The 25,668-nt window shown below is 37.4% G+C and overlaps 2 long non-coding RNA genes across 3 annotated transcripts in view; one reads left to right on the forward strand and one right to left on the reverse strand.

The window, feature by feature from the left end:
• Window positions 1-335: 335 nt before the first annotated feature.
• The window catches only part of LOC149500409 (uncharacterized), a 54,782-nt gene continuing 29,449 nt past the window's right edge, over window positions 336-25,668 (reverse strand). The window contains exon 2 of the long non-coding RNA XR_016324998.1: window positions 336-842. This is a non-coding gene — a long non-coding RNA (uncharacterized LOC149500409). The remainder of the gene's footprint in view (window positions 843-25,668) is intronic.
• LOC149500410 (uncharacterized) overlaps window positions 2,743-25,668 on the forward strand; it is a 57,958-nt gene continuing 35,032 nt past the window's right edge. Inside the window, exon 1 of one of the 2 annotated variants that reach the window (XR_016324996.1) lies at window positions 2,743-3,069. This is a non-coding gene — a long non-coding RNA (uncharacterized LOC149500410). The remainder of the gene's footprint in view (window positions 3,070-25,668) is intronic. The other variant, XR_016324997.1, reaches the window with a different exon arrangement.

Raw genomic sequence — 25,668 nt, forward strand, 5'->3', positions numbered from 1 at the left:
GGATTTTTTTACATTGAATATGAGGATTCCCACTCGGTATAAATCATATGAGAATAAAGGCTCGACTCAATCCATATCATTTCATTTTAGGATTTGTTATCGTCCGTATTTTCATGGGTGGCGTTTTGGAAACTGTTATTAATAACGCAACTTATACTTATCATTTTCACTTTAACTATCAGAAATTCAATATCTTTAACTTTTTGAACTGAGCGATTATTTGTTATTTATATATTCATGTGTAGGGATTTCAATGAGAGTTTGATCATCGATTTGATTTAGGTGATTGGAAACATTCATTACATGTCTGTACATGGACAAATCAAAAGACCATCAATATCTAATGATTTATATTTTAACACCAATGTTTTAAAACCCTAGTTTCTCTTGGAGTTTAGAAGTAGAGAGTGGGGTTAGAAGATACCTACAATCATCTGCTCGGCTGTCCATCAGGGTATTCTCATTCGTTATCCTGATGAATGTAATTTTGCATTCTCACGTCGCTTATTGTCTACTTCATGCCTTCTGATCTTAACTTTCAAATAGTTGATTTTACTAGTAGCATTTTTAGTCCGTACTTTATCACTCATCATCGTGCATTTTGCGATCTCAATCATGTGACAGCTGTTAGTATGCCTTACATCGAAACTTTCACCTCTCGTCTCAGTGTGTGTGGCGGTATTCACTTGACAATTTATATCAACTCCAGTAACCACTGAGCTCAGGATTATCTATTAGTTCTTCTACTATCTAAAGCAATTAGAGAAACCACACCTTAATTGTCAAAAAAGCATCTTCGAAGCTATAACAAATAATTGAATTTCCCGCTAAACTCATTGGATCTGCAACAAACACAAAACGTTTTAATAAAGCCGACGCGGAGTCGGAACGGTTAAAAGATCAATAAAGACCCGATATGAGTCTCAGTGATATCTACACGTACAACAATATATCTAGCGATAGTGGAGCGATGTCTGCCCATAATATTCTTTGGGGTGCATCTCATTTGGCTTAAGAACCAGCCTTTGTCAACAAAGTTGGGGGCGGACGGAAAAATCGATAGTGGCCACGGACGACAGGACTCCTATCATCGCTTGCTTGTCTTCGATCATTTGTGTTTCATTTAAATTTTTAAATTTCAATACTGAGACAAGTCAACGACCTTGCCGTGGTGTCTGCTGTGAATTGTGGTACTGTATCAACTCTGTAAGCATTCGTCCCGGTTCAAAAGATAGGAAAGCTGTTATTAGAATGCACTCGAGACTTAAATCCATTAGGGCGGCATTAGCACCAAGTAAAAAATCTAATATATTCAAATCCTAAATCTGTAATTGTTACACAATTAGCTAGTCTGGTATTATTAAATATTAAAGTGTGAAATAGTGTATAGATTTATGAGCCGGCTATAATATACAATTATTAACATACGTATGCATTGAAACTTACTAAATTCTGTGGATGAGAAGAGAGTTGGCTGCTTCCAATGTATATTTGACATTTATCAAATTGGTGAGAGCGACTAACAATGTTTTTTTTTTAACTGCCAAGTGACATTCAATGTCAAAATAATGGAGTAACAAAGTGTGAGAAACAACAAATCGTAATTTCTCAAGTCAAATTATTATTAGCCCACACGAGTAGGTACCACCGTCCCGCCTATTTCTGCCATAAGGCAGTCACGCGTTCTGAGATCTTCACTGTACCACTAACTTTGACGATATTTATGGGCGAAAGTAACCACTTTTCAACAAGTGTACATACATTCAACTATAATTATACTAGATAAACTACGTATTCAATAACCGAATGTTTAATATATCTCCAAGGTCAGCAGACAACAACAGCTCATCGATATACCTTCACATCACTAGTAACACGTTCTAATCAAGCCAATTATATAATCTAACTGGGCATTGTGCAAAAAGTCACCACGATACAACAAGCAGTGCCAAAAAACGACGAATTAAAAGATCGTTTATTTTAATGTGGTTCACATAATACAATAATAAATTTGGTGGTTGGTCTGTTTACTTACGTACATATAACTATTTTTTTTTAGCGTTCGAGGTGCGCTTCACACTTATGTACTTATCGATCAACGTGGCTTTGAGTTTTCACTTATATGTCATTGAAAATATAGATTACAATGCAAAAAACGTAATGCAAAAAACGGCCGTTGTTTGGAAAATTATAGAAAAAACAAACGACGAACACATCGAAAGGCTCTACAATTGTTACATCACATGTTACATCAGTCTAGAAGAGTAAAGAATTCACCTGGATTTAGGCTGCTAATAGACCCATAGACCATATATCGTAAATAACGTCGCCCAGCTTGAAATAATAGCACGAAGTCTTAATTCTACAGGAAAAAGCTTATCCTATTCTTTAAAATCAAATCGAATTTGGTAGGCAGCGGCTTGACTCTGCCCCTGGCATTGCTGAAGACCATGAACGACGGTAACCACAGCCCATCAAGTGGGCCGAATACTAGACTGCCTACCAGGGCAATAAAAAAAAACACGTTTCAATTTATCTAATAAATTACCTTCCTTCGATTACTAAGTGATCAAAGTTATAAATATCAAAACATGACAATATTACAAAAAGACTGAATCAGATAGGTGTAGGTAATGTAAAAACAAAACGTTTTACGAATACAAATCAGACACCCGGCTGGTTTATTACGTCGATATGTAAATGTGCAGCGTCACTACCCTTATAAAGGCCCTGTTTGAATTGAAAATTTAGTCGAACGAGGCGAGAGTAACCGACATTCAGCCAGTACTGGCACGTCTTTCAGCCAACCCGCTTCTGCCCGCGAAAACTCTAAACGAAAACCATTACAGTTTTCTAACTTAAACAATTTTAATAATTATCTGTGCACTTTTAGGCAAACGGTAAAAGAACTCGGTAATTTTATTCAAATTGACGTTAAATGTCACGTGTTATTGAACTGTCAAATGATATGTAAAATTATCAATGACGTCAGTCAAGTGTCACGTGATTATCAACTGTCAAAAGTGAGAGAGATGGAAGGTCGTCCGAAAGAGACAAGAAATGTCAAAGGTAGGTACTTAAATAAAACGACATTTAAGTCTAATATTAATAATACTTTAGATTTATATCGTTATCGTATTTTTTCAAAAGAATGTGGACGTTGTGAAGCAATAGTAAATTAATAGTTTGAATTATTTTATAATCTATGAGTAGGTATATAGATAGGTATTGTTCGCTTCGTAAATAATTTACAAAACAATGCAAGATGTATAATAAAAAATTCAGCGCTCAAATAACAAAAATAACTGACCACAATTTAATTTTCGTTCCACATAAAAAAATACCAATTGTCTTTGACGACATTCTTCGTAAAACGCCATAACTCATTGGCGGAATTCATCGCGTGGCCGCCATGACACATGGTATGCGGCCCAATACGTGACGTTACGCGCCATTTTATTAAAACGTCTAGTCTGTGTTTTATTGTCTCTTAGCGTATTGTTCGCGCGGTGCAGTCGTATCGCGAGCGCCTAATAATATAAGCAACAAAATTAATTCAAAGCTTGTAGGTATCAATATTTTCTACTGTAGGCACAAAGTTTGCGGTCCACTTGGTGAGCAGTCCCTCCGCTCCCTTTATTTATTTATTTATTGCTTAGATGGGATCGAGCTTACAGCCCACCTGGTGTTAAGTGGTTACTGGAGCCCATAGACATCTACGACGTGAATGCGCCACCCACCTTGAGATATAAGGTCTAAGGTTCTAAGGTCTCAAGTATACCTAGTTACGACGACTGCCCCACCCTTCAAACCGAAACGCATTACTGCGTCACGGCAGAAATAAGCAGGGTGGTGGTACCTACCCGCGCGGATTCACAAGAGGTCCTACCACCAGTAATTACGCAAATTATAATTTTGCGGGTTTCATTTTTATTATACGATGTTATTACTTCACCGTGGAAGTGAAAGATAAACATTTGTCGAGCACGTATTTCATTAGAAAAATTCGTACCCGCCTGCGGGATTCGAACACCGGTGCATCGCTCAACACGAATGCACCGGACGTCTTATACTTTAGGTATAAGACGTCCGACGTTAGGTATATAGTAATATTACTTATACCACGACGACGACTCATGGATTTTCCTTGTCGGAAACACAGTCATGCCGTTGCCTATTACTGACCATTCTCCCTAAGCCTCTTTTGAATATTTCTTAGTGCTCTAGCAATATAGATCGGGGTATCTTTAACAAGGATGCTGGCTACAATCACAAATTGCACCCGATTATTGTAATAAAGGTCAATGAGGTCAAAGGTCAATCGTTAGTTTGGACCGAAGATCAAATAAACAGTGGTCTATTGACAGAGAGATGGTTAACACTTTTGTAAGATTTGTCGCGTCTCCAAAAGATTATCAGTAGTCTAGACCGACCATGGTCTTTGATAGACACTGGTCTATTGACAAATAGATAACACTTTTGTTAGATTTGAAGACCAAAAGATTGGGTGGCCACTAGTTCTTAAAATCCATCCTGGGAATGCGCGAGGAATATCCTTTGTCTTAATATAATAATGTTTGTTTTGCTGTTTGTTCATTAAGAAGCGGCAGCGACATTTATATTTGTTAGTATATTTTATGCTGATTACCATTTTTTTGCGTTTAGAAAAGCATATGTAGTATTACAAGCTATTTCAACCCACAATACAATAACTATGAGAGCTCTTATCAAACGATAACTCTAATTGAATCGATTCTCTCGCCAATCGATGACCTCTCCAACATCGATTCACTAAAGACTCCATCGCCTGAGGCATAGATTACCATAACAAGACCCCCATTACGCATCCACAGGCCCCACAAGCCTACCATACCATCCAAATAGGCCGCTCTGTACACTAACTATGAATGACATTTCTTGTTATGATTACCAAAAAGGCTTATGTTTGTCTAATGCCTCAAAGAAAAATGGCCTTAATTTCTGACTACACTAACATAGATTTGGTTTATAAGGAAACATTTACATGTTACCTTTTGATACTGAGAATGTAATATAAGCATCAGCAAAACTAAATTTGTGATACACTTACTCGAAAATTGCGCGAACGCTTCGTTTGACAATTGATTATTTCCATTGGAGTTACCAGCCTAAGGCTAATCTCGTAGGTTAGGTATTTTTCGGGGCTAACTAGATAACAAGAGGTTTTAAATTGTAATTTACATAATAATGCGTTGCGTTGGGGGGCCGGTAATGAACTGAGGGGCGGCAGGACGATGAAATTCCCGGAGTGCGGGTAGGTGCGATTTTATTTTGTGAATAAAACGTACAATAAAGTATTTGGAAAAGAAAACGCAAATAGTTTTTATTTGTCATCAAACATTCTTAGCTACTCACTTAATTCTTAGTGAATATCTGTGACCTTGCTCACGTTCACGAAGCCCGCTATAGAAAGCAGAGTATTATATACACTTGACATTGGCGAAATCTAAAAGGAAACGCCATAAACCTAAGAGATAGTTATAGTTTTTATTTTATTTTATTCGCCAACCTCGCCGGAATTACCTATGTCTGACGTAAAACTGACCGGTGTTACCGTAAATAAAGTTTTTAAATTATTTTTCTGAACTATACACAGAATGAATAGCGCCCTTTACTGCCAATGTATGTACTATTACAATAATTTTAATGAGCTGTATGATTCAGTTGCTTTAGATAGTTAGGTAGGCATACGATCTTGTAGCCCTGATGGTCTCTAACTAGACGGCTGTCTAGCTTGGCACAAGAGTTCGAACTTAACCTAATCTAATCTGCTTAAGAAACAAATTTGGCTATAGGATTTGCTCATGCTTAACACCTACTACCAACCAGCAAGCATTATTCTATTAAAAGTTTCACAACATTTATATACATACATATTCCATTACATTCGATTTCATAATTTTCTTTAGAAAAACACATGTACACATAATAAAAGAATGACTAAGTAAATTATAAAAATCGGATATATTTCGAGTTATATGTCAGTTTCAAATTTTAACCAGAGAGATCCTAAAATTGTTCACCAGTCTAAGCAGTAAAAAATTCTGACACCATTCCTTACTAATTAAGTAAAAATCTATAATACAAACCTAGCTGTAAACCTTACATACTATAAATTAAATATAAAATTATTTTTCTAAAGGTATTGCTTTTAGACGGCCGTCTGGTGTAGTGGTAAGTGACATGGTCACTACACAAGGCGGTCGCGGGTTCGAATCCCGCCAAGGGAAGATATTTGTATGAATAATATAAAATCTCTTTTCCAGGGTTATGGATGTATATTAAATTTATGTATGTGTTTAATCAAAATCTTACATTTATTTCCGTTATCTGGTACCTGTAACACAAGTTCTTTACGAACTTACCACAGGACCAGTTAACGTGGCGTGATTGTCAGTAAACAAAAAAAAAAAAAAATTGCTTTATATTCCAGACAAATAATATGTTTTATTTCTATGCTTCCATCAGCAGTCGGTTAAAAACACAATTTCCGAAAAGAAATCAACTAGTAACTTCTTGTAGGGATCAATAGATGGCGCTATTAATAAAAAAAAACACTAAACGAATAAAAAACAAAAACAGGTGCAAAAACTTTGTGGAACCATAAAATGTACTAAAACCATTCATTTATACACAGTAAATGCAATAGACCAACTAAAAAATTTATTTCTACAAACACGTCACTAGCGCCGCCGGCGTTCTCGTAAATACAAAACATTCAACCGAATGTGCGCACGTGCTGCAAATTATCAATATCCCATGATAAAACAAACGATGGTTCCTCTGAATGTTGTTGGTTTGGCTTGTTTACTAACAAAATTCGGTTGCCGAGCGAGTTGCCGTTTCAACATGCGCGTTCCAGAAAAACAACGAATAAAAAAACAATGTCAAAATACAATTATATATTTCAATTCACGATTTGCTTCATGCTGTAAAATTTTGTTTAATAAAGAAAACAAAAACGATTCTAGCAGAGCGTGGTTTCGATCCACGGACCTCTGGGTTATGGGCCCAGCACGCTTCCACTGCGCCACTCTGCTTATTGATGGCAGTGACTAAATTAAGCAATACAATCAGCTAGCAAAATCAAAATTTGTTATTTATTTATTATCACTAATCAGAACAACTTTATTAAATATATTTTATTACTAGTATAATACATATATACTGCGAAGCAATCATTTGGATTAAAAGATTTGACTCAAGGTAAATGATGAAATATGCAAAATAGCATGATAAAATGTTATAAATTTTAATATCGCTTGAGAAAAATTATGATCTCACTATTGAAAAGCTTGCCTCCATTTTCTGTTTGCATTTGATTTGACCAGATCCTTCTTGCAAGGTGCTGCGTTGACTGGTTTTTCCAGCTATTACGAAAACTCCTTAGACATTTCTAACTAAAGACATGAAGATTTGAAACAAGTAGATGTTAGACCAAACTTCGCACAACTTACCGACTTCCAGGCCTTATCTAAGGACCGTCGTAGCGGTAAGCAAATCTTAGGATGGTCGAATTGGAATCGCTCGCATTATCTGAAAACAACTGATTCAGTTTGAATAAACAAACACAACATTACAAAATGCTTAAAAATAAAGCTCACCACAAGCGGATTGATTTTCAGCGTGACTATTTAAAACCGTGTTTTTACATATAATGCAAGAACAAATCACTACTTCAGGCTTTAAAGTAATTTATATAACTATGTATTATAGGTATATAAATAATACCCGTAAAAGAAAATCCAGCATTATTATAGTTTTCAATTTACGAAAGTAAAAATTAACTTCCCAAATACGTACTCACTTCGAGTGCACTTAAAATACTTTAAATTTGTTATAAAATATAAGAAGGGCCCTTGTTATGTGTAAGGGCTGGCATCGATACCCCCAGGCTACACTTATACACAGACGAGTTGCCTTCAATAGTCAAGCGGGGTAGGTAAGTGTATTTAAGGATTCGTTAAAAAATTAAGTGGATGCGAAATATATTTGCTTTTTCATGGTCTTGTGGACATTACGGCTGGAGTGTTGCGCCCAGCTTAGAAATTATCCATATGCATTATATTAGTAGCTGTTTTACCTTTAAGACTCAGATAGTTTGAACGAATTTTTGCTACATTAGAAACAGGCAGGATGATGTTGTGATCAAAACGTAAGCTTGTATGGACTCATCACACGTAACGACAAGGTGTGTGGCGCATTTACGTTGTAGATGTCTATGAGCTCCAGTAACCACTTAACATCAGGTGGGCTGTGAGCTCGTCCACACAGCTAAGCAATAAAAAAAAAAAAAAAATGGTAGGACTACCGTCAAAGTAATATGAACGATGTAAAATGTAATTAATGCAATTTGTTAAATAATAGCTTTTCCTCTCGACTTCGTCCGCGTGGAATAGTTACTTTGGCATAACGCTAAATTTTACCCACCTCTTTATTTACGTAGAAAGTGAAAATATTTTTGAATTATAGAATGTTAAGGAGCTATTTAAGGTACCAAAGTCACGCTTTTTAATCGACTCCAAAAGAGGAAGTAATATTCGACCATATTTTTTTAATGGTGCTCCGCTTGTATTGGTCTTAGCGTCATGTTATATGCCTATAGCCTTCCTCAATAAATGAGCTATCTGACATTGAAAGAATTTTTCAAATCGGACCAGTAGTTCCTGAGATTAGCGCGTTCAAACAAACAAACTCTTCAGCTTTATAATATTAGTATAGATTAGTGAGTAAATTCGCCCTCACAGTTTATTTTCTAACAATGCGTACATAACTAGAATATGATTAAATACATTTTAAGACTCCACGTGTCTAGAAATATGTTCTAATGAAGACTCAATCAATCTAATTAACAGGTTTTATTGAGCTTTGAATATTGTCAAAAGTACCACAATGTTAAATTCTTAGCCAAGGACATCCCATGCCCGTTTTAGTTTATACCCATAATAATATATAATGCTCAAGGGATATTTTTAGCACTGCCCCATTAATATTAGCTGCAAACGACCCCCGTTTTAACTAATACGCCATAATATCGCACTATTCATAAATGAACACTACAAAGACACAGTACAGATATATTTGAAATGGTTAACTCGACATTTTGGACTAGAGTTGTGACTAAACGCATCAGAAATTGTGTAATTCTTACTTTTTTTTTATTTTTATTGCTTAGGTTTGTGGACGAGCTCACAGCCCACCTGGTGTTAAGTGGTTACTGGAGCTCATAGACATCTACAACGTAAATGCGCCACACACCTTGAGATATAGTTCTAAGGTCTCAGTATAGTCACAACGGCTACCCCACCCTTCAAACCGAAACGCATTACTGCTTCACGGCAGAAATAAGCGGGGCGGTGGTACCTACCCGTGCGGACTCACAAGAGGTCCTACCACCAGCAATTACGCAAATGATAATTTTGCGGGTTTAATTTTTATTGCACGATGTTATTCCTTTACCGTGAAAGTCAATCGTGAACATTTGTTGAGTACGTATTTCATTAGAAAAATTGGTACCCGCCAGCGAGATTCGAACACCAGTGCATCGCTCGATACGAATGCACCGAACGTCTTATCCTTTAGGCCACGACGACTTCAGACGACTTTAGGCCAGACTTACTATTTTGAATTGTCTTTTTGAACTCAATCACAAATCTAATCGAAGCTCTAATTGCAGTAGAATGACAGCTAGCTTATTTAAAAATAGTTCGCAAGCAATTCAATCGGTCGTAAACAAAAATATTTTTTAATTTTACCAAAAGGGTGATTGTCGCGTTAAGCTGACTGACATAATCCCGTCACTAGTAAGTGAGTGCCAATGATCGTGCTAGCAACGATTCCCTTATCCCCGGGGTTCCCGGGACCAATAAAACGGTACAAAGACGCCCTGCAGCGAGCCTGTAACCATCCCGGTAGAACGGTTAATCCTGTCCAGGGGTAGCTTTATTAGCTTTTTTTAAGCCCATGGTAAATTGAGGAATGGACCGAGCCTTAGATTATGATTATTTCCAAAGATTACATGTGCGAAAATATCTTCTTCGGTTTTCGTATGTCGCAGTTATAATTAAAATGTTTTTACGGTTCAATCTCTGTTTCTTTTTTTTTTATTGCTTAGATGGGTGGACGAGCTCACAGCCCACCTGGTGTTAAGTGGTTACTGGAGCCCATAGACATACACAACGTAAATGCGCCACCCACCTTGAGATATAAGTTCTAAGGTCTCATGTTTTAGTTACAACGGCTACCCCACCCTTCAAACCGAAACGCATTACTGCTTCACGGCAGAAATAGGTAGGGTGGTGGTGGTACCCACCCGCGCGGGCTCACAAGAGGTCCTACCACCAGTTTCGTGCTAATATCGTATTTTTTTCGAACTTTCCAATACTTTACAGTTTTCGTGGTCACGCACAACTGTCAGTCATTCATGAGCATCGTAAAAACAGAAGTTTTCATTATTGTTGTCCAAAATGTTAATATATTTACTAAATTATTATTTTTTAAATATAATTTTTTTATAATAAAATATATTTACTAAATTATTTTTTTGTCTGTCTAAAACGCTAAACAGATATCACTCGAACTGCGTTAGATTTACTGGCAGTCTCAGCCAAAGCTTTACTTCCGTACGGGTAGGTACCAACGACCTGCTGCTTTCTGCCGCGAAGCATTTTGAGGGTAGGACAGCCGTCATACAATAGAATTGAGACTTTGACATTCACATGGTGAGTTCCAGTGTGACATTAGGGGGCCGAAAGCGAATCTTTCACCTGCAGCAAGAACATGGAAAGTTCTCTTCATTTTTAATACGCTTTTATTAGCTTCAGACGTATGTATGTAACGGAATCTTTGAACATGATTTTGACCCCGTTGAAAACGTCGGATTAATTTGAAATTTGGTATACTTATTAAGGACCGATGACAATTCAATATTTAAAACAATCAACTAAAAAATTAAAACGAAATAATAGTTTAAAAAAACTAACAAAATACGCATTATAGAAAATCCGACTAAAAATTATAATTTTTTTTAATTTGAATTAAAAATAGTGTAAGAAAAAATGATATTATTCTACAAAAGCGCGGGGTGCTTTTCAGGATATTATCAAAATAACCTTTCTACTCATATCTGTTCATAAAATATTTATAACTACTGATACCATGCATCCCACGCTTTTTTTACATTAAAATCATTTTTTCTTACACTATTTTTAATTCAAATTTATTAAAATTAATTTTCCTACCATTTGGTAGTTACTTGCTGAGGCTTTTTGAAAAAAACTAGCGAGAAGAGCTACTACCAGCGGTTTTCATTTTCCCACATTTCTGCACTTTCACAAATACTAAACAGCTAACAAACCATCATTACTAAACATTTAAACCTGAAAAAACACTGAATGAACAAAACAAAACAAGTCTGACAATTTCGTTCCTAGCGTTCCCACCACGAAACCTACGGAACCTAAAAAACGAATAAACAGGATCTAGCGAAGGGGTCGAAACGACAAACATAAACCAAAATTAAAAGTTTACGATACATTGCTCGTTTACAATGCAACCATTCCGCCCTCAGCTAAATACACTGTATTAAGCTGTCGTTAGTCAATTCACAATTTTAGTCTATCAGTCAGGTCATATAACTCGAATTATTTTCAGTTAATTTTAGACCTTATGTAAATGTACTAAGTCCATATTTCTTACGCATTCGCAAGGTTCATAATCCTTTTCCATTTTCTACTGGCTTAGAGCGTCATTAACTAATCAAAGAATCAAATAGAATTTAAGATTTAAATTTTCAACATTAAAATTTACTTTTAATATATTTAATTTTAAAGAATTTTCTTATTAAAATTAAATACTAATCAATAATTTTAGCATTAGCAGTACATTTCTAAGCCAGGTCACCGTCACTTCCTACTACTTCCCAATCTACCGTTTGGGGTACATGTTATATTTGCGGGACTCTCCTTTCTAGAGAAGAATCGTACCTAAAACTTATGTTACCAAAGCACCCACTCGCATCCAACACGCCAATAAACCTTTTGAAATACGCCAAACTGCGTATACTCCCATACAAAAAGCATCATTCATAAAATAATAGTCAGTCGCCGTCAAAATGGACATTTTACAAATGATACAAGCACAGTTCAATCTTTTGTTATTCCACTATCACTTACCAAAAACTAAAAACGCCTTAACTACAACAATTTGTTCAGATAACAATAGTTGTAACCTTTATTGTAATAAAGTCAGGAATCGCAAAACAGGGTTTATCTATTTATGTTTATTGCTCAAAATTATAAATTGAAAAGATCACATAAACCTGAATTATTTTATAGCAACTATACTTCTATCCGGATAGACGCAAGGATGATATTCGCTTGAATACATAATAAATGTATTTAAAAATTTATAATTGTTATTTTATTGCAGTGTGTGTGTGCAAGTCATGTTTAATATTGGGTGTATTATGTGCGTGACTTTTTGCTTTAGTTTTTACTTTTCATCGCCGTCTCATTGTCTTGAGACGCGTGGGATGTATGTACAGTGAATGACAAAAATGTACTGAATTTTTGTTCCGTTCCACAGACTTCGTTTTTCATTGGTTCAATTACTTTAACGTTACATGAATTTCTCACTTGTAAATACTGTTTCTCTTCTATATCCATATTCTTGTAAGCGGTGTACAAAAGTGTATACCTGTTACAAAATCGTTTATACCAAAAAATGTAAATGTTATAGAACCTATAAAAATGTTCTCATCTGTAGATCCACAAACAATAATTATTTAATATAGATAACTTGTTTACTTACTAGCGTCAATCAGCAATCATTTCCTGCTAGTAATAAACAAGATTTAATCTCTACTCACCTCTCCCAAAAAAAAATTCAGCAAGGCGTCAAAGAAATCAAAGAAATACAACTTTACAATAGTTTTCTCAATCGAACGCATTATTTTTATGAGTCAGACATAGTGAGACTCTTACATCGCACTGTATCACTAGCTCGTAAAGAAGCAATTTGTGGAAAGGTTAAGAAGGAGGAACTTTGTGTCTCCCATATTGTTCTACATTTACGGAATCACTTTTTTATTACTCATTAGGGATAACAATCAGTAAATAAATATAGGATAAAATTTAAATTAGGCAATCATAGTACATGCTAAATAATACAAAACGCTAACGACGCAAGGGAAGCACAATCAATAATCCAATTGGTATCTCTGATAAAAATTAAAAATATACCTAAATCATCAATGAATTAAAACAAGTGAAATATAAATGTTTATATGTAGGATTTGTGTGCACGAGCGTACTCTGCGTTGGTTTTGATTTGTTGTCAATTTTACGATACATTTTAACATTTTACACTTATTGTTAAAGGGTTAAGCTCTGAATTGTAAAATATACTGAGCACAGCAACAATAGAATACATTACTTTCCGGCAGTGAATGCAATCATCTCATCGATTATCTTAAATACAATAGAAACTCACGTGTACTCGTTGCAACCCGACAAATGTCCGATCTCTGAAGACATACGGTAGGCAGCGGCTTGGCTCTGCCCCAGGCATTGCTGATGTCCATGGGCGACGGTAACCACTCACCATCAGGTGGGCCGTATGCTCGTCTGCCTACACGGGCAATAAAAAAAACCTAAAATACATATTGAGTGGACTACTGTGATCAGCTTGAGAAAATAGACCGAAATTCACGATTACTTCGCAGGTGAAATAAAGAGGACTGATATTAGCTTGTAAGTAATATCAACAGTTTCTAACTGAAATATAAAAACCAAGAAATAAAATGAGAATAATATAGCATCAGGTGATGAGGAAGTGCTTATACCTACTAGTCGGACGGGAAGTCACATTATTGTGACTAGTCGTTTAATATGTATTTTTCTTATCTTCCTCCATAAATAGGCAGAGGAATCCTTGGCCCACCAGCTAGGTCACATTGGCCAAAAGATATGGCCGATTTTTTTGCCGTAAATTGAATCGTCGTCTTGGCGTAAATTGCCCCAATAAAAATCCCGTAATAGCGTCCCATAGGAAACGTGAGAATCCTCCGCTCCTACCATTAATACAATTGATCCGATGTTTTATGTACGTTACGAGCATTTTGTTTTCCGTCATTTCGTTTCATCGATAGCGATCGACGCGTGGCCCTTTTGTCCGGGGCCGCTTACCATGGCGCTGGCCGCGTGCTGTTCATTATGGTTGGTGCCGAAATGTTTTGTCTGCGGATTAGGCGTGAGTCTGGGGTGACGGTCGTGCCATTACTACTATTTTTAAAAACGTTCATGGCCTAATTTATGTCACGCCCGTGTACTCGCATCAATTGAGGCGACTATGCATGTGTCGTACAGATCTGCTCATATAGGACGAAAAATTAAATCATCGAGGCCTAGAAGATAAAACGGCCCGTGCACTTGTAGGAATCGATGTGTCTATGTCGATAATATCCCAGCAGGTACCCAATTTACTAAGGAAATTAACATGCTCATGTGCTAAATTTCACATCGAACTCTTCCACGAGTAGAGTAGCCGGTATTTGGGCTACTGTTATCATCAGAATTAGTAGAGAACAAAGGCACTGAATGTACGTTGGATCTAGCAGAATACGTATTCACAAATGACTTCCACGACAAGGGAAAAGAACGTTGTGTAATAAAAATAAAAAACCGCAACATTAGTTTGCGAATACTACTAATAATATTGAATCAAGGGTCGTGGTACCCCTTTTTCGGGCATATGGGCTCCCTGCTACGCTGGGCAGGGGTGAAATATAGCGGGAGTGGGTTCGTGGGTGGGTATTATTGTGAGTCCACACTTTTAAGTAGCACCACCCTGTCCACTACTGTCCCGCGAAGCAGTCGTGTGCCCCAGGAGAACATTGGCAGTCATGATACAATAGAATGGACATTATACAATGGAACTTCGGTTTTTTTATTTTTTATTGCTTAGTTGGATGGACGAGCTCACAGCCCACCTGGTGTTAAGTGGTTACTGGAGGCCATAGACATCTACAACGTAAATGCGCTACCCACCTCGAGATATAAGTTCTAAGGTCTCAGTATAGTTACAACGGCTACCCCACCCTTCGAACCGAAACGCATTACTGCTTCACGGCGGAAATAGGCGGGGTGGTGGTACTTACCCGTGCGGACTCACAAGAGGTCCTACCACCAGTGATTACGCAAATTACAATTTTGCGGGTTTGGTTTTATGCTCATAGTGGGTGGTGGTCCATGGACTCCAGTATTTTTTTTTTGCTTAGATGGGTGAAAGAGTTCACGGTTTTCCTCGTGTTTGGTAATTACCATAGCAAATAAACATCTACAATGTACTGCCCTCCACTTGAGACTTGAGTTCCAGGGTTTCAGTTTCTACTCTACAACGTCTGCTCCAACCTTCACACCAAAGCGCTTTACTGATTCACTGCAAAAACAGGCAGGGTCGTGGTACCTATGCGTACGGACTGACAAGACTTTCTACCACCATTGATTACGCAAATTATAATTATGTGGGTTTGATTTTTATAACACCTTATCATTCCTTCACCGTGGAAGTCAATCACGTACGTTTGTCAAATACATATTTCATCAATAAAATTGGTACCCGCCTGGGATTCGAATACCGATGCATCGCTCAACACGAATGCACCGGACGTCTTATCTTTTAGGCCACGACGGCTTCATGTATCGAGCGTCTTATCCTTCAAGCCACGACAACTTCACATTAATTAACAACAGATGCGCTTTGAAGTCGAACACCCATCCAATGCAATAACCAGTATCTAACACACAATTGCACTAAACCATCTTCAGAGACTATTCTAGAACCAACATACTTGGTGTCGAATGCCAAGCTTATTATAGCACCAACAATGATTCAGTGAACGCAGATCATTAGCAGAAATTCGACACAATACACGCGGTCAGTAACAAACATAACATATAATATTTTTGTGCAATATCACTAACATTTGCACCCTAGTTTGTTTTATTCCCCTCATTAATACGACACAAAACAACGTGTCACGCGATTGTGCCAGTGGGCGGGAACAACACATATTTATTATTACCCGAACTATTGTATAGAAGGTATTTAGATCGAATCGGGGATAAGGTCGGCTTAATCTCGTTTTTGTGTCCGAAATTGTATTTCCTCTATCGATTTTTCTTTCTAAACAAAAAATTGTTATTTAAAAAAAAAAAAAAATTTTTTATTATTGCTTAGATGGGTGGACGAGGTCACAGCCCACCTGGTGTTAAGTGGTTACTGGAGCCCATAGACATCTATAACGTAAATGCGCCACCCACCTTGAGACATAAGTTCTAAGGTCTCAGTACAGTTACAACGGCTGCAATGCCCTTCAAACCGAAACGCATAACTGCTTCACGGCAGAAATAGGCAGGGTGGTGGCACCTACCCGCGCGGACTCACAAGAGGTCCTACCACCAGTAGGAGTTTGTAGCAAACCTTAAATCGAGCGTTTGTAGTTTGTACAAGCCATGTGTTCACCTGGTGTTAAGTAGTTATCGAAGCCGATAGACCTTACTACTAGAATGAGGCTGAATGAAGTTGTTCCATACTCCACACCCAAGTGCGAGACTTCGTCGTAGCAGAAGAGGACAAGATGGTGTTACTTACCCGTACGTGCTTACAATACATCCTACCATGAGTATTTATCCAAATTATTTAGCTTTGTAGGTTGGATTTTTACAACACGATGATATTCGCATCGAGAAATCATCTGTGAATACATGTTGAGTACGTATTTCTTTAGAAGAAATAGATTAGTATGTGGGACGTTAACACTACAAAATTCCATATCTTGAGACAATAAAACCAGCGCCTTATTCTTAGACAACTACGATTTGGCATATTGACGTTACATTTTTAGGCAGCGGCTTGGCTCTGCCCCTGGCATTGCTGACGTCCGTGAGCGATGGTAACCACTCACATCAGGTGGGCCGTATGCTCGTCTGCCTATACGGCAATAAAAAAAACCATTTTATTTAGGTAGATATTAATATCCACAACTTTCTCAAATTGTTAAAAACTCCCGTTTAGAATGTACCTGTGATGTGTCCTCACAATTCGCAATTACAAGCATGTCAAAATGTATATCTACACGTTGTTAATGTCATGGATAACACTTGACCATAAACCAACATAAGTCAATGAAATCTCGTACCGTTATCAAGGTTCTTAAATCTTTACTATAATTGAAAACTATATTTATATCTACAGAACCTAATTCAACTAATGGACTTAGCTTACTCTAATTCGATTGCTACTGGGTAAGCACTGTGTCATAACTTTAAAGTTCGATTTTGGCAAGCTTTACCTCACGCTTCACCTGCAGTCCTAGCTAAGCAAAGCGAAGCGATGTATCAATATTTATTTTAATATATTTTTAAAATATGCCGCTGATCGATTTGCGAAGCACGTTATGGAATGTCTGTGTTCAATCAGCTATCGAGTACATCATACGAAAGGACAGTGGCTAGCACACCCTACTAGCTCAGCTACTAGCTCACACTACTAGTCTTGTGTTTCAGTATAATATTAGTGCACCAGTTGGGTGAAACGCTACCTACCAGAGTCCATGGTCATCACATACCGGCATAAAGTTAAAATTTCAATTGTGTTATAGCAGCATAGAGGTTCCATCACATTAAACAGAAACTGTACTATTTCACAACATATTTTGAAGCAAACGCAATATATCAACTCACTCAATAATCAACAGTATATTAACAATATACTCGTACAAAAACCGTTAATGATTGACATCGCATCAGCTTAAGCGAGATTTATAATGAGTTGAAGTCGTCGTGGCCTAAAGTATAAGACGTCCGGTGCATTCGTATCTAGCGATGCACCGGTGTTCGAATCCCGCAGGCGGGTACCAATTTTTCTAATGAAATACGTACTTAACAAATGTTCACGATTGACTGCCACGGTGAAGGAATTAATTAATTAATTAATTAAGCCTTTTATTCCATGCAATTAAATATTTTTTTTTGTACATTTAGTTTATATAATATATGTATGGACCCCTCTCAGGTAAAGGCCTCCTCCAAAGATTTCCACTCTGCTTTGTCTCTGGCGACATAAATCCAGTGTGGTCCAGCAACGTTTCTAATATCATCCTCCCAACGCGTGTACGGTCTGCCGACACGCCGCTTGCCCTGTGGACCGTCCCATGCAGTTACTTTCGATGTCCATCTCCCATCCCCGAGTCGTGCTACGTGGCCAGCCCACTTAAACTTCAGTCTTTGAGCATATTTGAGAGCCTCCATTGTTTTGGTTTTGCTTCTTATCTTTGTATGACGCACTCTCTGTGTCTTTTTTATGTTGAGCATGCTGCGTTCCATTCCCCTCTGGCACGTTATTAATTTATTTTTAATGTTACGCGTAAATTTCCACGTCTGGCAACCGTATGCAAGACACGGCAATATACAAGTGACCATGATTTTCTTTTTCACTTCTGTTGGCATGTTACTTTTCATTACTTCTCTGTAACTCCAGAACTTATTCCACGTAATTCTTGTTCTGCGCTCCACCTCTAGCTCATTGCTATTGTTGTTCAGTGCTATCTGCTTTCCTAAGTAGATATACTGTTCCAAGTACAGTATTGCTTTGTGTTCTAGTGAGATGGTTCTTCTACAACTGTTTGTCATGATGTTTGTTTTTTTCAGGTTAATTTCTAATCCGACTTGTCTGCTAGCTTCATGTAATGACTGTATCATGCGCTCTAAGTTATCGATCTATCGATACACCGCTGTTCGAATCCCGCAGACCAATTTTTCTAATGAAATACGCACTTCGGAAATGTTTACGATTGACTTCCACGGTGAAGGAATAACATCGTGTAATAAAAATCTAACCCGCAAAATCATAGTTTACGTAATGACTGGTGCTAGGACGTCTTGTGAGTCTGCACGGGTCGGTACCACCACCTTGCCTATTTTTGCCGTGAAGCAGTAATGCGTTTCGGTTTGAAAGGCGGGACAGCCGTTGTACCATTTAAAGTGAGACCTTACAACTCATATCTCAAGGTGGGTGGCAGCATTTACGTTGTAGATGCTTATGGGCTCCGGTAACCACTTAACACTAGGTGGGCCGTAAGCTCATCCACCCATCTAAGCTATAAAAAAAAGAAAAAAAAGTTCAGAAGTGAAAACAGAAGCACAACACCTCTTATTGTAAAGTAAGCATCTCGATAAAACACGAGTTTAACTCGCTCTAGTGTTCAACCCTTAAATGGCCGGGGGTCAGGCAGGCCCCTTCGTAAACTACATCAGATAGAGGAATGTCTCAGGGAATTGTGTTAAAGTGACTTCGGATGGTGACATCGACGTTTTATTACTTGAAAATGTTCTAAGAATGGAGATTGGATGCCGGTCCATTGTTATTGCTGATATTATTACACCGGAGGTTTTGAATTTGGATAATAGCACGCACTATTGACTAGTAGTAATTATGAAGTTAATCTACTGATGATTGAAACTAATTATATGGTATATTATCGAGTTTACTATTGTATTATCAGTTTATTATTTCCAACTTTTGGAATACTATACAATTTTTATCATTTGAATATTCTGCTCCACTGGTGCAACTAATGTAAAATTTTCTTTTTCATTAAATATCTTGACATCTACGTTTCTATGTTATTCTGATGTCTAAAAGATCTATTTTCAAAAACAAAAGAATTCATCTGAAATATTTTAAAAGTAATTTATACCAAATACCATAAAATCACAAGCATACAAAAAAGTATTAAAGTAAAGACATGAACGTATTTGGTCGTCCGAACATGCAAATTGATCTTTAAATATCTAGTCTTTCCAGCAATGAATCGCAAAATATCCTCCAGCTAATTCTGCAACTTCCACATTACTCTTTCTTTGTAACGGTGAACATAATGCAGCAGTGAAGACATGGGCAGCTGCTATACAAATGCAATTAAAACCTTTTTCATTTCCCAAGGAAAGCGGAGGCGTTCATTAAATAAAAAGATGTGTGGTGTCGTGGGACACCGGATAGGAACGAAGCTCCTTATTATAAAAATATTAATTTTAAGTACTATTCGAGGTATAAAGAAAATAAAACTGAAGGTTTTGCAACAACCCACGGTCATTCGGTAACGTGCGAACTTATTGTGGTACATTTCATTCACGGTTGTTTGCATAAGAGTTAGTGTATTGCGCAAACGAACGCTCTGAGATCGTGGTCAATCAATGATAAAAAAATATGTTATTTTTTGTACGTTATTACAAAGCTAAGTCGTACACTGTGTGCATTACTAATTTGTACGAAGTTAAGTCGTACACTGTGTGCATTACTAATAAAAATCTTACGTTACGGACGTTTTTTCCCGGTTAGGGTACCCCACCCCATCCAAAAAACAAGAAAATCAATAGACAAATGCAATAATACACCATCATCGTTGACGTCAACTATCAACCAAAATATGGGTGTTCGTTCATCTCCAAGCAGCGGAATTCATAAAAACCATAACTTCCTGGGATTGTTTTGAAAAAGTCCGCGGAGAGGGACCGAGGGAGGGTCGCAATCAATACGCGGCCGCACTCTCCTCGCATACTAAACAGGCACTACCTGCTTCTGCGTCTGTTGCAACTGATGGCTCCAATCTATACTTTGCTATGTTTTCGTTCATTTCTTTTTAGTTTGCGTAGTAGGTACTCCTGTAATTTTGCTGGGTTCATGGAATATTTTCATAGATACCGATCGCACTTTTCGAGAATTTTACAAAGAATTTGTTCACATTTTTCATAACTTTTTTATATACTACATAGTGTTCGTGATCACAATGGTCTGTTGGCAGATGTTAAGGTTAATAATAAGGATAATGGCGTATCCAAAAGTGGATAATATTTAAGTCACATTATGTTCGTCAGTGCTTGCGTTAGCTGCTTGTGGGTAAAACTGCGTTCAGCTCACAAGTCTGTCATCATTAATGAATTCAAGAAAAATCAGTTACTAACAATCCTTGAATTTCGCACCTTAAAAAGATTTAATTTACATATAAATACAATCTAACCGCCAGCGAAACAGATACAAAACGCGAATTCCAATTATCAGTCACGAACTGTGGTTGTTTACTTAAACGTAAATCACTGCAGCCGGATCAATAGCGTGCTACGAAACACCACATGTGAATTCGGAATGCGCTTGCCCTAAAATTCTACATAAACATAATTACATTATCGTCATCACCGCAGTAGTCGAGAGACTGGTAAACATCGAATATGTATTGCCAAAGTAGCTGATTTGAAAAGGCCTGCACTATTGCGATTTTGCCACATCTATGCCCTTATGAACTGGTGGTAGGACCTCTTGTGAGTCCGCACGGGTAGGTACCACCACCCTGCCTATTTCTGCCGTGAAGCAGTAATGCGTTTCGGTTTGAAGGGTGGCGCAGCCGTTGTAACTATATCGAGACCTTAGAACTTATATCTCAAGGTGACTGGCGGATTTACGTTGTATATTTCTATGGGTTCCACTAACCACTTAAAACCAGGTGGACTGTGAGCTCGTCCACCCATCTAAAAAAATAAAAAATAAATTATAAAAACACATTATGATTATTAAAAATCTCACATAGGGTCTACCAATGACTGACAATGTAGTACATTTGCATCCATTCTCCAAAATCAATATCTCCGAAACGTGGAGTAAGTACCTACATCGATCTTGAGTGCCATTAACAGTGTATTGATAATTCAAAACTAAGTATTTATGTGTTTAAATTACTTAGCAATCTGCCAACTTAGATCTTTAAAAGACGAATAATCTCTTTATCCAGTTATATTATGTTTAACTGCAATTACACTTTAAGTTCTCTCAGACTCGGAATCGTCTGAGCAAACAGTCTCTTAACAGCCGATGCAATCACCACAAACAGTAACTATCAGATATAACGTTCAACCCTTGAGAATACTAAATCGCGTTACCATTTCATTCCAGCCCTTGTTGACTTTTGACGTTTCAATATATTGGCTATGTTATCTTAGTTTACTTAATCAGCAGAACGCGAGCTATTCGTGCGGTCTCGTGGGCCCTCTAGCCGATTCGTACCGGATCCCCCGTCCGGTTCAGAAGGGGTTTTCCTCGGCTGTGAAAGGAAAATATTCTTTATCTTTTTAATTATGGCAGAACGACCGTTCCGTTAGATCATCTGTTTTAATTTTCTCTGCGTCCGTTGGGAGCGCGATAAAGTTGTGCGTACGTTTGTGTGTCAGGACCAGGAGTTGTAATAATGTGTCGTTTTACTTGTGTTTTATTGCCTTTATAATTTATTTAAATCGTAGTAGCGTTTGTGTGAATTTATTCCTTTTTAATGCCAGTCAGTGAACATTAACTAGCTACTGGTAATCTATGTTTTTTTTTTAATTCTCTTGAATAGTATCAGATAGTAAAAAATGTACCTAAAGAGCGTTGAAACCTAATTAACGAAATTGCGTAAATACTGGTTAGTAAGCCGTACTGAAAGTCCTCACGTGTGATGCTGATATCCTGCCTACTTATGTATGGCAAAAAGTCATAATGTCTTGCGGTATTAATAGGAGAACCGAAATTATAGAAAGCTATTAAAGCATTATTATTGACTCTATGCGTCTAGAGCAAAACAACTGGAATTTTTTTATGGCGTCAGGATAATAATTGTTTAGACTTCCGGTGTATTATTACGCAGAATGAAATACGAATGATTCCTTGAATTTGGCAACACCGAGTGCCGCATCGTTTGTATCGATGCAACGGAACCCTCAAATCTGGTGTCAAACTACATCCCATCTGTCACTGCTCGCGCCGCCATAAAAACTTAATAAGCGATCCGTCACCATAAAATAACCATTAAAAAGCCGTCGGACGCTTTTAAAAATGCATCAAGAAATGAAATCGGTAGTTAATTACCAAGAGACCTCGCGGATCGGATTTCAGTAGGGCCCGAAACGAAATAGGGCGAGTGCGAAAATACAAATTTCATACCGAGCAAGATATTCAATAGGACTGTTTTTTTTTCTTATGATTGAGGCTTTACTGGTGGCCCTGAGGCCTTTCCAGTTTCACAAGGACAGGTGGGCGAGCAAGGGCTCAGCCAGAAGAGGCGGGATTTGCTAACAGCTACCCGAGCGCCTCCAAGGGAGACCTAACAACTCAAGAGTAGCTGCTTCGCGAATGAATCTACTACCGGATCAGAATCGCGACCCACTGAAAAGATCCGGCGAGAAACTCAACGGGCTGATGCTTAGGTTAGGTTGCACGTCGAACTCTTTGCCGAGTTCGACGAGTACGGTTACCGGGGGGGTTGTGGCCTAAACAATACGAATATAGTGTTCAAATACCAATATTACAGATAATTGCAGACAAAGGCAGATACCAATTTTTCTAATGACCTATGTACATAAAGCAAATCGCATTCAAAATAATTTACGCCTCTATTTTTATAATATACCATTATTCTGCATGTTTCTAGTCATGTGTTCTAATTCAAAAAGACGAAAATTATACTAAGCAATTGACAGGCAGACCTCATGTTTTAAGGTGAGAGACAGCATTCCAGCATCCGAATCCATTGTTTCAACATGGATACTTGTTTAAAAAAGTTTGAACCAATTATTTAAATTTCTATGTATTACGAAATTTAATCGCATTTATCTACCGAAAGAATGAAAAAATCCAATATTTGGACTTGCATTAATTTATACAGATATGGTTTTACCAATTTAAAGCATGGGGTTAAAACATCAAGTCTGATAGAAAGTTCGAGAAAAATGCTAAATCAGCAACGAATTACAACCCCAAGCACTTCAAGTTTGATATGTATGCAAATATTTACTATGAGAGCACAGAGTAGAGAGCACATAGCAGGTAGGCACATAGCCCCGACCCCGTTCACGATTGAACGCTTGACTGACTCTTAACGAATCGCTCGCCCTCTATGTTTACCGACTAGATACCGACCTGCAGGTATTAGCTATACGTAGCGAATATTTAGAGATATGCACAAGATTCCAATTTCAAATTCGTCGGGTCTGTTGGGCCCCGCTTGCGTCCAATTGGAAAACGAAAGGGGAGAGGCTGTACCGGTGTTAATTACGATCTTGTCGTCGCATTGGGTTATGATTCACGTTTCATTTGGTACTTTACAAATACTGACAATTGATTTAACGAGGCCGAATTAAAAAGTATATTTTTCGTGATTAATTTTGCTATCGAGTTTACTTTTTGTATTATTGATTTTAATTACATTGATGCCTTTAGTCTTGTTGGTTTTTCAATATAGTAATTTAAAGGCATTTATGAAATCAAATTTTAGATTTTCCCTTAATAAAAGGAAACTTATTGCATTCTCCAACCTATTAACATAAATAAAAATAAGCACGTGCTAAAGCTGTAAATAGTCTATATATAAATAAATCTATAAATAGTCACAACAAGCTCTAAGTTTTATATATTATTATACTATTAGTAAATTATAAAATCTAATACTTACAAAGCATAACGCTTGGTGCAAAAAAAGTTCCAGTAAATAATAATCGTAAGCACTGTATTCCGCACTGTTTATTAGCCTCGTAATTTCGCTCATCACCCAACAAAGCCACGAAGCCATCCCAAAAAACTTAATCAGCAACCCACTATAGACGTCCAACGAAAACGAAAACATAATCTAATGTGCATCTCATTATCGGTCGTTTTAAATTAAAAGGGACTGAATTATCCCTTTGCATTGACAAATAACGCCCTGGCGACTTCCTTGTTAGAGAATCAAGGGGATCCACAATCACACCCATCAATGAACCTTCGCCTTTAACCTACCGCAGTACGGCTGATTTTCGCATGGACTTTGCTCTGGTTTCTGCGGTAGACCAAAACGCGAGTATTTACGGTGAAAGGCGTCAGCTTGCATGATAGGATTTGTGTATGGAAGTATGAACTAATCTCCCTCGCAGTGTTTTATAACTCAATAACGCAGTAACAGAGGACGGCCTTTGATGCCGGCAGGGGAGGCGACGAAATCCTAATTGTAGATAAAAAGATAAGTTTGTTGCTCCGGGGACGGAGTATTGATTGGATTTTGTTCATTTTGGTCGTGTTATTCATAGGATAAAGTGAACACAAAATTGAGATATTCTTATTTAAACATAGGACCAAAAAACACCAGAACTTTTTATCTGGTAGCGTCAGTGAGCGAGGACCAATAACAGCGGTCTACTTCGCGTCACTAACGTGGCGTTGCTTATTCGAGAATTCTCAAATTCAAAACTGGACACAACTGAAATAAGTCTTTCTAAATCTTTCGTTACCTAAGTCATGTAAGACACAAAGTGTCATCACAAGCTAGGAATGTACCTAATTACAATATACAATTAAAACCACCAATATCTCTGCCAACTGAAATGCAGAAATTAACCATTCTTTTTATTTTTTTAAACCAACATCCACATTAGTAGTAATAGTAGTGGCATTTATTACTTTCTTAAAAAGGCGCATATAGCTTAAGAAATATCTAACGAATTTACAACCAAATTCCGTAAGCAAATTCGTCAATAGAAAGTGTCACTCATCCAGCCTCCTCTCACCCCTTAA

The sequence above is a fragment of the Bombyx mandarina genome, chromosome 22, assembly GCF_030267445.1.
Source record: "Bombyx mandarina strain Sakado chromosome 22, ASM3026744v2".
Lineage (NCBI taxonomy): Eukaryota > Metazoa > Arthropoda > Insecta > Lepidoptera > Bombycidae > Bombyx > Bombyx mandarina.